Source organism: Scyliorhinus torazame, chromosome 20 (assembly GCF_047496885.1).
Source record: "Scyliorhinus torazame isolate Kashiwa2021f chromosome 20, sScyTor2.1, whole genome shotgun sequence".
NCBI classification, from domain to species: Eukaryota; Metazoa; Chordata; class Chondrichthyes; order Carcharhiniformes; family Scyliorhinidae; genus Scyliorhinus; species Scyliorhinus torazame.
Genome location: NC_092726.1, coordinates 67,631,205 through 67,645,447, shown reverse-complemented (window position 1 = coordinate 67,645,447; position 14,243 = coordinate 67,631,205).

Sequence of the window (14,243 nt, the reverse complement as noted above, 5' to 3'; positions counted from 1 at the left end):
TGACAGTACACAATGTACCACACCCCCATCAGACACCCAGCACACCGCACACCACTGTCAGGACATACTGTATCAAAGCCCCATCAGGCACCCAGCTCACCACACACCACTGACAGTACACAATGTACGACAGCCCCATCAGGCACCCAGCTCACTTCACACCACTGACAGTACACAATGTACCACAGCCCCATCAGACACCCAGCACACCACACACCACTGACAGTACACAATGTACCACACCCCCATCAGGCACCCAGCACACCGGACACCACTGACAGTACATAATGTACCACAGCCCCATCAGGCACTCAGCACACCACACACCACTGACAGTACACAATGTACCACAGCCACATCAGACACCCAGCACACCACACATCACTGACAGTACACAATGTACCACATCCCCATCAGACACACAGCTCAGCGCACACTACTGACAGTGCACACTGTATCACATCCCCATCAGACACCCAGCACACCGCACACCACTGACAGTACACAATGTACCACATCCCCATCAGGCACCCAGCACACCGCACACCACTGACAGTACACAATGTACCACAGCCCCATCAGACACTAAGAACACCGCACACCACTGACAGTACACAATGTATCACATCCCCATCAGGCACCCAGCACACCGCACACCACTGACAGTACACAATGTACCACAGCCCCATCAGGCACTCAGCACACCGCACACCACTGACAGTACACAATGTTCCACACCCCATCAGACACACAGCACACCGCACACCACTGACAGTACACAATGTACCACACCCCCATCAGGCACTCAGCACACCGCACACCACTGACAGTACACAATGTACCACAGCCCCATCAGGCACCCAGCTCACCACACTCCACTGACAGTACACAACGTACCAAACCCCCATCAGTCACCCAGCACACCGCACACCACTGACAGTACACAATGTTCCACAGCCCCATCAGACACCCAGCACAACGCTCACCACTGACAGTACACAATGTACCACGCCCCCATCAGGCACCCGGAACACTGCACACCACTGACAGTACACAATGTACCACACCCCCATCAGACACCCAGCACACCGCATACCACTGACAGTTCACAATGTACCACAGCCCCATCAGACACCCAGCACACCACACACCACTGACAGTACACAATGTACCACACCCCCATCAGACACCCAGCACAACGCACACCACTGACAGTACACAATGTACCACAGCCCCATCAGACACCCAGCACACCGCACACCACTGACAGTACACAATGTACCACAGCCCGCTCCGACACCCAGCTCACTGCACACCACTGACGGTACACAATGTACCACACCCCCATCAGACACCCAGCACACCGCACACTACTGACAGTACACAATGTACCACAGCCCCATCAGGAACCCAGCACACCGCACACCACTGACAGTACACAATGTACCACACCCCCATCAGACACCCAGCACACCAGACACCACTGACAGTACACAATGTACCACACCCCCATCAGGCACCCCGCACACCGCACACCACTGACAGTACACAATGTACCACAGCCTCATCAGGCACCCAGCACACCACTGACAGTACACAATGTACCACACACCCATCAGACACCCAGCTCAACAAACACCACTGACAGTACACAATGTACCACACCCCCATCAGGCACCCAGCACACTACACACCACTGACAGTTCACAATGTACCACACCCCCATCAGACACGCAGCACACCACACACTACTGACAGTACAGAATGTACTACACCCCCATGAGACACCCAGCACACCACACACCACTGACAGTACACAATGTACCTCACCCCCATCAGGCACCCAGCTCTACACACACCACTAACAGTACACAATGTACCACAGCGACATTAGACACCCAGCTCACCACACACCACTGACAGTACACAATGTACCACACCCCCATCAGGCACCCAGCACACCGCACACCACTGACAGTACACCATGTACCACACCCCCATCAGACACCCAGCACACCACACACCACTGACAGGGCACAATGTACCACACCCCCATCAGGCACCCGGCACACCGCAGACCACTGACAGTACATAATGTACCACACCCCCTTCAGACACCCAGCACACCGCACACCACTGACAGTACACAATGTACCACAGCCCCATCAGACACCCAGCACACCACACACCAATGACAGAATACAATGTACAAAACCCCCATCAGGCACCCAGCAGACAGCACACCACTGACAGCACACAAAGTACCACACCCCCATCTGGCACCCAGCAAACCGCACACCACTGACAGTACACAATGTCCCACACCCCCATCAGACACCCAGCACACCACACACCACTGACAGTACACAATGTCCCAGACCCCATCAGACACCCAGCACACCACACACCACTGACAGTACACAATGTACCACAGCCCCATCAGGCACCCAGCTCACCACACTCCACTCACAGTACACAATGTACCACAACCCCAACAGACACCCAGCTCACCACACACCACTGACAGTACACAATGTACCACAGCCCCATCAGACACCCAGCACACCGCACACCACTGACAGTACACAATGTACCACACACCCATCAGACACCCAGCGCACACCACTGACATTACACAATGTACCACAGCCCCATCAGACACCCAGCACACCGCACACCACTGACTAACACAATGTACCACATCTCCATCAGACACCCAGCTCACCGCACACCACTGACAGTAGACAATGAACCACTGCCCCATCAGACACCCAGCACACCGCACACCACTGACAGTACACAATGTACCACAGCCCCATCAGACACCCATCACACAGCACACCACTGACAGCACACAATGTACCACACCCCCTCAGGCACCCAGCTCACTACACACCACTGACAGTGCACAATGTACCACAGCCCCATCAGACACCCAGCACACCGCACACCACTGACAGTACACAATGTACCACAGTCCCATCAGACACCCAGCTCACCACACACCACTGACAGTACACAATGTACCACACCCCCATCAGACACCCAGCACACAACACACCACTGACAGTACACAATGTACCACAGCACCATTAGACAACCAGCTCACCGCACACCACTGACCGTACACAATGTACTATACCCCCATTAGACACCCAGCACACCACACACCACTGACAGTACACAATGTACCAAACCCCCATCAGACACCCAGCACACCGCACACCGCTGACAGTACACAATGTACCACACCCCCATCAGACACCCGGCACTCCGCACACCACTGACAGTACACAATGTACCACAGCCCCATCAGACACCCAGCTCACCGCACATCACTGACAGTACACAATGTTCCACACCCCCATCAGACACCCAGCACACCACACACCACAGACAGTACACAATGTACCACACCCCCATCAGACACCCAGCACACCGTACACCACTGACAGTAGACAATGTACCACACCCCCATCAGGCACCCAGCACACCGCACACCGCTGACAGTACACAATGTACCACACCCCCATCAGACACCCGGCACTCCGCACACCACTGACAGTACACAATGTACCACAGCCCCATCAGACACCCAGCTCACCGCACATCACTGACAGTACACAATGTACCACACCCCCATCAGACACCCAGCACACCACACACCACAGACAGTACACAATGTACCACACCCCCATCAGACACCCAGCACACCGTACACCACTGACAGTACACAATGTACCACACCCCCATCAGGCACCCAGCACACCGCACACCACTGACAGTACACAATGTACCACAGCCCCATCAGACACCCAGCACACCGCACACCACTGACAGTACACAATGTACAACACCCCCATTAGACACCCAGCACACCACTGACAGTACACAATGTACCACACACCCCCATCAGACACCCAGCGCACAGCACACCACTGACAGTACACAATGTACCACACCCCATCAGACACCCAGCACACTGCACACCACTGACAGTACACAATGTACCACACCCCCATCAGACACCCAGCGCACCGCACACCACTGACAGTACACAATGTACCACACCCCCATCAGACAACCAGAACACCGCACACCACTGACAGTACACAATTTACCACAGCCCCATCAGGCACCCAGCACACCGCACACTACTGACAGTACACAATGTACCACAGCCCCATCAGGCACCCAGCACACCGCACACCACTGACAGTACACAATGTACCACAGCCCCATCAGACACCCAGCTCACTGCACACCACTGACAGTACACAAAGTACCACAGCCCCATCAGACACCCAGCTCACTGCACACCACTGACAGTACACAATGTACCACACCCCCATCTGACACCCTGCACACCGCACACGACTGACAGTACACAATGTACCACATCCCCATCAGGCACCCAGCACACCGCACACCACTTACAGTACACAATGTGCCACAGCCCCATCAGGCACCCAGCACACCGCACACCACTGACAGTACACAATGTACCAAAGTTCCATCAAACACCCAGCACAGCGCACACCACTGACAGTACACAATGTACCACACCCCCATCAGACACCCAGCACACCACAGACAGTACACAATGTACCCAGACCCATCAGACACCCAGCGCACCACACACCACTGACAGTACACAATGTACCACAGCCCCATCAGACACCACACCGCACACCACTGACAGTACACAATGTACCACAGCCCCATCAGACACCCAGCTCACTGCACACCACTGACGGTACACAATGTACCACACCCCCATCAGACACCCAGCACACCGCACACCACTGACAGTACACAATGTACCACACCCCCATCAGACACCCAGCACACCGCACACCACTGACAGTACACACTGTACCACAGCCCCATCAGGCACCCAGCACACCGCACACCACTGACAGTACACAATGTACCACAGCCCCATCAGACACACAGCTCACCGCACACCACTGACAGTACACAATGTACCACAGCCTCATCAGACACCCAGCACACCGCACACCACTGACAGTCCACAATGTACCACACCCCCATCAGACACCCAGCACACCGCACACCACTGACAGTACACAATGTACCACACCCCCATCCTGCACCCAGCTCACCGCACACCACTGACAGTACACAATGCACCACACACCCATCAGGCACGCAGCCCACCACACGCCACTGACAGTACACAATGTACCCAACCCCCATCAGGCACACAGCACACCACACACCACTGACATTACACAATGTTCCACACCCCCATCAGACACCCAGCTCAACAAACACCACTGACAGTACACAATGTACAACACCCCCATCAGACACCCAGCACACCACACACCACTGACAGTTCACAATGTACCACACCCCATCAGACACGCAGCACACCACACACCACTGACAGTACACAATGTACCGCACCCCCATCAGACACTCAGCACACCACACACCACTGACAGTACACATTTACCACACCCCCATGAGACACCCAGCACACCGCACACCACTGACAGTACACAATGTACCACACCCCCATCAGACACGCAGCACACCTCACACCACTGACAGTGCACAATGTACCACACCCCCATCAGGCACCCGGCACTCCGCACACCACTGACAGTACACAATGTACCACACCCCCATCAGACACCCAGCACACCGCACACCACTGACAGTACACAATGTACCACGGCCCCATCAGACACCCAGCACACCACACACCAATGACAGTACACAATGTACAAAACCCCCATCAGGCACCCAGCACACAGCACACCACTGACAGCACACAAAGTACCACACCCCCATCAGGCACCCAGCACACCGCACACCACTGACAGTACACAATGTACCACAGCCCCATCAGGCACCCAGCTCAATACACCACTGACAGTACACAATGTACCACACCCCCATCAGGCACCCAGCACACCACACACCACTGACAGTACACAATGTAGCACACCCCCATCAGACACCCAGCTCACCACACACCACTGACAGTACACAATGTACCACAGCCCCATCAGACACCCAGCACACCGCACACTACTGACAGTCCACAATGTACCAAAGCCCCATCAGGCACCCAGCACACCGCACACCACTGACAGTACACAATGTACCACAGCCCCATCAGGCACCCAGCACACCGCACACCACTGACAGTACACAATGTACCAAAGTCCCATCAGACACCCAGCACAGCGCACACCACTGACAGTACACAATGTACCACACCCCCATCAGACACCCAGCACACCACACACCACTGACAGTACACAATGTACCCCAGACCCACCAGACACCCAGCACACCGCACACCACTGACAGTACACAATGTACCACAGCCCCATCAGACACCCAGCACACCGCACACCACTGACAGTACACAATGTACCACAGCCCCATCAGACACCCAGCTCACTGCACACCACTGACGGTACACAATGTACCACGAACCCATCAGACACCCAGCACACCGTACACCACTGACAGTACACAATGTACCACACCCCCATCAGACACCCAGCACACCGCACACCACTGACAGTACACAATGTATCACAGCCCCATCAGGCACCCAGCACACCACACACCACTGACAGTACACAATGTACCACAGCCCCATCAGACACACAGCTCACCGCACACCACTGACAGTACACAATGTACCACAGCCTCATCAGACACCCAGCACACCGCACACCAATGACAGTCCACAATGTACCACACTCCCATCAGACACCCAGCACACCGCACACCACTGACAGTACACAATGTACCACACCCCCATCCTGCACCCAGCTCACCGCACACCACTGACAGTACACAATGTACCACACACCCATCTGGCACGCAGCCCACCACACGCCACTGACAGTACACAATGTACCCCACCCCATCAGGCACACAGCACACCACACAACACTGACATTACACAATGTACCACACCCCCATCAGACACCCAGCTCAACAAACACCACTGACAGTACACAATGTACCACACCCCCAACAGACACCCAGCACACCGCACACCACTGACTGTACACAATGTCCCAAAGTCCCATCAGACACCCAGCACAGCGCACACCACTGAAAGTACACAATGTACCACACCCCCATCAGACACCCAGCACACCACACACCACTGACAGTACACAATGTACCCCAGACCCACCAGACACCCAGCACACCGCACACCACTGACAGTACACAATGTACCACAGCCCCATCAGACACCCAGCACACCGCACACCACTGACAGTACACAATGTACCACAGCCCCATCAGACACCCAGCTCACTGCACACCACTGACGATACACAATGTACCACGAACCCATCAGACACCCAGCACACCGCACACCACTGACAGTCCACAATGTACCACACTCCCATCAGACACCCAGCACACCGCACACCACTGACAGTACACAATGTACCACACCCCCATCCTGCACCCAGCTCACCGCACACCACTGACAGTACACAATGTACCACACACCCATCTGGCACGCAGCCCACCACACGCCACTGACAGTACACAATGTACCCCACCCCATCAGGCACACAGCACACCACACACCACTGACATTACACAATGTACCACACCCCCATCAGACACCCAGCTCAACAAACACCACTGACAGTACACAATGTACCACACCCCCAACAGACACCCAGCACACCGCACACCACTGACAGTACACAATGTCCCAAAGTCCCATCAGACACCCAGCACAGCGCACACCACTGACAGTACACAATGTACCACACCCCGATCAGACACCCAGCACACCACACACCACTGACAGTACACAATGTACCCCAGACCCACCAGACACCCAGCACACCGCACACCACTGACAGTACACAATGTACCACAGCCCCATCAGACACCCAGCACACCGCACACCACTGACAGTACACAATGTACCACAGCCCCATCAGACACCCAGCTCACTGCACACCACTGACGATACACAATGTACCACGAACCCATCAGACACCCAGCACACCGCACACCACTGACAGTACACAATGTACCACACCCCCATCAGACACCCAGCACACCGCACACCACTGACACTACACAATGTACCACAGCCCCATCAGGCACCCAGCACACCGCACACCACTGACAGTACACAATGTGCCACAGCCCCATCAGACACACAGCTCACCGCACACCACTGACAGTACACAATGTACCACAGCCTCATCAGACACCCATCACACCGCACACCACTGACAGTCCACAATGTACCAAACCCCCATCAGACACCCAGCACACCGCACACCACTGACAGTACACAATGTACCACACCCCCATCCTGCACCCAGCTCACCGCACACCACTGACAGTACACAATGTACCACACACCCATCAGGCACGCAGCCCACCACACGCCACTGACAGTACACAATGTACTCCACCCCATCAGGCACACAGCACACCACACACCACTGACATTACACAATGTACCACACCCCCATCAGACACCCAGCTCAACAAACACCACTGACAGTACACAATGTACCACACCCCCAACAGACACCCAGCACACCACACACCACTGACAGTTCACAATGTACCACACCCCATCAGACACGCAGCACACCACACACCACTGACAGTACACAAAGTACCGCACCCCCATCAGACACCCAGCACACCACACACCACTGACAGTGCACAATGTACCACACCCCCATCAGGCACCCGGCACACCGCACACCACTGACAGTACACAATGTACCACACCCCCATCAGACACCCAGCACACCGCACATCACTGACAGTACACAATGTACCACAGCCCCATCAGACACCCAGTACACCACACACCAATGACAGTACACAATGTACAAAACCTCCATCAGGCACCCAGCACACAACACACCACTGACAGCACACAAAGTACCACACCCCCATCAGGCACCCAGCACACCGCACACCACTGACAGTACACAATGTACCACAGCCCCATCAGGCACCGAGCTCAACACACCACTGACAGTACACAATGTACCACACCCCCATCAGGCACCCAGCACACGACACACCACTGACAGTACACAATGTAGCACACCCCCATCAGACACCCAGCTCACCGCACACCACTGACAGTACACAGTGTACCACAGCCCCATCAGACACCCAGCACACCGCACACCACTGAAAGTACACAATGTACCACACCCCCATCAGACACCCAGCACACCGCACACCACTGAAAGTACACAATGTACCACAGCCCCATCAGACATCCAGCACACCGCACACCACTGGCAGTACACAATGTACCACACCCTCATCAGACACCCAGCACACCGCACACCACTGACATTACACAATGTACCACAGCCCCATCAGACACACAGCTCATCGCACAGCACTGACATTACACAATGTACCACACCCTCATCAGGCACCCAGCAAACCACACGCCACTGACAGTACACAATGTACCACAACCCCATCAGACACCCAGCACACCGCACACCACTGACAGTACACAATGTACCACACCCCCATCAGACACCCAGCACACCGCACAGCACTGACAGTACACAATGTACCACACCCTCATCAGGCACCCAGCTCACCACGCACAACTGACAGTACACAATGTACCACAGCCCCATCAGACACCAAGCACACCGCACACCACTGACAGTACACAATGTACCACACCCTCATCAGGCACCCAGCTCACCGCACACCACTGAAGTACACAATGTACCACACCCACATCAGACACCCAGCACACCGCACACCACTGACAGTACACAATGTACCACACCCCCATCAGGCACCCAGCTCACCGCACACCACTGACAGTACACAATGTACCACAACCCCATCAGACACCCAGCACACCGCACACCACTGACAGTACACAATGTACCACAGCCCCATCAGACACTCATCACACCGCACGCCACTGACAGTACACAATGTACCACTCCCCCATCAGGCACCCAGCACACCGCACACCACTGACAGTACACAATGTACCACACCCCCATCAGACACCCAGCACACCGCACATCACTGACAGAACACAATGTACCACACCCCCAATCAGGCACCCAGCATACCGCACACCACTGACAGTACACAATGTACCACAGCCCCATCAGACACTCAGCTCACCACACACCACTGACAGTACACAATGTACCACACCCGCATCAGACACCCAGCACAACGCACACCACTGACAGTACACAATGTACAACAACCCCAACCGGCACCCAGCTCACCGCACACCACTGACAGTACACAATGTACCACACCCCCATCAGACGCCGAGCACACCACACACCACTGACAGTACACAATGTTCCACCGCCCCATCAGACACCCAGCACACCGCACACCACTGACAGTACACAATGTACCACAGCCCCATCAGACACCTAGCACACCGCACACCACTGACAGTACACAATGTACCACAGCCCCATCAGGCACCCAGCACACCGCACACCACTGACAGTACACAATGTACCACACCCCCATCAGGCACCCAGCACACCGCACACCACTGACAGTACACAATGTACCACATCCCCATCAGACACCCAGCACACCGCACACCACTGACAGACACAATGTACCACACCCCCATCAGACACCCAGCACACCGCACACCACTGACAGTACACAATGTACCACACCCCCATCAGACACTCAGCACACCGCACACCACTGACAGTACACAAGGTACCACACCCCCATCAGACTCCCAGCACACCTCACACCACTGACAGTACACAATTTACCACACCCCCATCAGACACTCAGCACACCACACACCACTGTCAGTACACAATGTACCACACCCCCATCAGACACCCAGCACGCCGCACATCACTGACAGTACACAATGTACCACACCCCCATCAGGCACCCAGCACACACCACTGACAGTACACAATGTACCACAGCCCCATCAGGCACCCAGCACACCGCACACCTCTGACAGTACACAATGTACCACACCCCCATCAGACACCCAGCACAGCACACACCACTGACATTACACAATGTACCACACCCCCATCAGACACCCAGCACACCACACGCCACTGACAGTACACAATGTACCACAACCCCATCAGACACCCAGCACACCGCACACCACTGACAGTACACAATGTACCACACCCCCATCAGACACCCAGCACACCGCACAGCACTGACAGTACCCAATGTACCACACCCTCATCAGGCACCCAGCTCACCACGCCCCACTGACAGTACACAATGTACCACAGCCCCATCAGACACCCAGCACACCGCACACCACTGACAGTACACAATGTACCACACCCTCATCAGGCACCCAGCTAACCGCACACCACTGACAGTACACAATGTACCACACCCCCATCAGACACCCAGCACACCGCACACCACTGACAGTACACAATGTACCACACCCCCATCAGGCACCCAACTCACCGCACACCACTGACAGTACACAATGTACCACACCCCCATCAGACACCCAGCACACCGCACACCACTGACAGTACACAATGTACCACAGCCCCATCAGACACTCAGCACACCGCACGCCACTGACAGTACACAATGTACCACTCCCCCATCAGGCACCCAGCACACCGCACACCACTGACAGTACACAATGTACCACACCCCCATCAGACACCCAGCACACCGCACATCACTGACAGAACACAATGTACCACACCCCCATCAGGCACCCAGCATACCGCACACCACTGACAGTACACAATGTACCACACCCCCATCAGACACCCAGCATACCGCACACCACTGACAGTACACAATGTACCACACCCCCATCAGGCACCCAGCACACCGCACACCACTGACTTGACACAATGTACCACATCCCCATCAGACACCCAGCACACCGCACACCACTGACAGACACAATGTACCACATCCCCATCAGACACCCAGCACACCGCACACCACTGACAGTACACAATGTACCACACCCCCATCAGACACTCAGCACACCGCACACCACTGACAGTACACAAGGTACCACACACCCTCAGACTCCCAGCACACCTCACACCACTGACAGTACACAATGTACAGCACCCCCATCAGACACCCAGCACACCGCACATCACTGACAGTACACAATGTACCACACCCCCATCAGGCACCCAGCACACACCACTGACAGTACACAATGTACCACAGCCCCATCAGGCACCCAGCACACCGCTCACCACTGACAGTACACAATGTACCACACCCCCATCAGACACCCAGCACACCACACACCACTGACAGTACACAATGTACCACAGCCCCATCAGGCACCCAGCACACCGCACACCTCTGACAGTACACAATGTACCACACCCCCATCAGACACCCAGCAAACCACACACCACTGACATTACACAATGTACCACACCCCCATCAGACACCCAGCACACCACTGACAGTACACAATGTACCACACCCCCATCAGACACCCAGCACACCGGACACCACTAACAGTACACAATGTACCACAGCCCCATCAGACACCCAGCACAGCGCACACCACTGACAGTACACAATGTACCACAGGACCATTAGACACCCAGCTCACCGCACACAACTGACAGTACACAATGTACCACAGCCCCATCAGACACCCAGCAGACCGCACACCACTGACAGTACACAATGTACCACAGCACCATCAGACACACAGCTCACCGCACACCACTGACAGTAAACAATGTACCACAGCCCCATCAGACACCCAGCACACCGCACACCACTGACAGTACACAATGTACCACAGCCCCATCAGGCACCCAGCACACCACACACCACTGACAGTACACAATGTACCACACCCCCAATCAGGCACCCAGCACAACGCACACCACTGACAGTGCACAATGTACCACAGCCCCATCAGACATCAAGCGCACCACACACCACTGACAGTACACAATGTACCACACCCCCATCAGACACCCAGCACAGCGCACACCACTGACAGTGCACAATGTACCACAGCCCCATCAGACACCCAGCTCACCACACACCACTGACAATACACAATGTACCACACCCCCATCAGACACCAAGCACACCACACACCACTGAAAGTGCACAATGTACCACAGCCCCATCAGACACACAGCACACCGCACACCACTGACAGTGCACAATGTACCACAGCCCCATCAGACACCATGCACACCGCACACCACTGACAGTGCACGATGTACCACTCCCCCATCAGATACCCAGCACACCACACACTACTCACAGTACACAATGTACCACACCCACTTCAAACACCCGGCACAACTCACGCCACTGTCAGTGCACAATGTACCACACCCCCATCACATACGCAGCACACCGCACACCACTGACAGTACACAATGTACCACACCCCCATCAGACACCCAGCACACCGCACACCACTGACAGTACACAATGTACCACACCCCCATCAGACACCCAGCACACCACACACCACTGACAGTACACAATGTACCACAGCCCCATCAGACACCCAGCACACCGCACGCCACTGACAGTGCATAATGTACCACAGCCGCATCAGACACCATGCACACCGCACACCACTGACAGTACACAATGTACCCCAGACCCATCAGGCACCCAGCACACTGGACACCACTGACAGTACACAATGTACCACAGCCCCATCAGACACCCAGCACACCACACACCACTGACAGGACACAATGTACCACACCCCCATCAGACACCCAGCACACCACACACCACTGACAGTACACAATGTACGACAGCCCCATCAGGCACCCAGCTCACTTCACACCACTGACAGTACACAGTGTACCACAGCCCCATCAGACACCCAGCACACCACACACCACTGACAGTACACAATGTACCACAGCCCCATCAGACACCCAGCAGACCGCACACCACTGACAGTACACAGTGTACCACAGCACCATCAGACACACAGCTCACCGCACACCACTGACAGTAAACAATGTACCACAGCCCCATCAGACACCCAGCACACCGCACACCACTGACAGTACACAATGTACCACAGCCCCATCAGGCACCCAGCACACCACACACCACTGACAGTACACAATGTACCACACCCCCAATCAGGCACCCAGCACACCGCACACCACTGACAGTGCACAATGTACCACAGCCCCATCAGACATCAAGCGCACCACACACCACTGACA